The sequence below is a fragment of the Arachis ipaensis genome, chromosome B02 (genome assembly GCF_000816755.2).
Source record: "Arachis ipaensis cultivar K30076 chromosome B02, Araip1.1, whole genome shotgun sequence".
Lineage (NCBI taxonomy): Eukaryota > Viridiplantae > Streptophyta > Magnoliopsida > Fabales > Fabaceae > Arachis > Arachis ipaensis.
Window position 1 is genome coordinate 66,388,333 of NC_029786.2, and position 247 is coordinate 66,388,579.

At 25.1% G+C, this 247-nt stretch overlaps 1 protein-coding gene across 1 annotated transcript in view; it reads right to left on the reverse strand.

The window, feature by feature from the left end:
• The window catches only part of LOC107625400 (regulatory protein NPR5-like), a 4,957-nt gene that overhangs the window by 846 nt on the left and 3,864 nt on the right, over window positions 1-247 (reverse strand). The window lies entirely within an intron of this gene.

Sequence of the window (247 nt, forward strand, 5' to 3'; positions counted from 1 at the left end):
ATATTTTTAAAAATATTTTTAAAAGGAATTCGTTGGAACGAATTGTGAAAACACTGAAACAAATTATGCAAAATAATTTGGCTCCCGTCGAATTGTTAGTTCACCATAACTCAGTAAATCACGAATTTTTGTGCAATTCACCTTCTACACCACCATATGTAAAGATAATGTTATATATTGAAAAGTAAGCCATATTTTTAATTATTATGGTGTAAAATAATTATAAACAAATTTTGAAACAAATAAT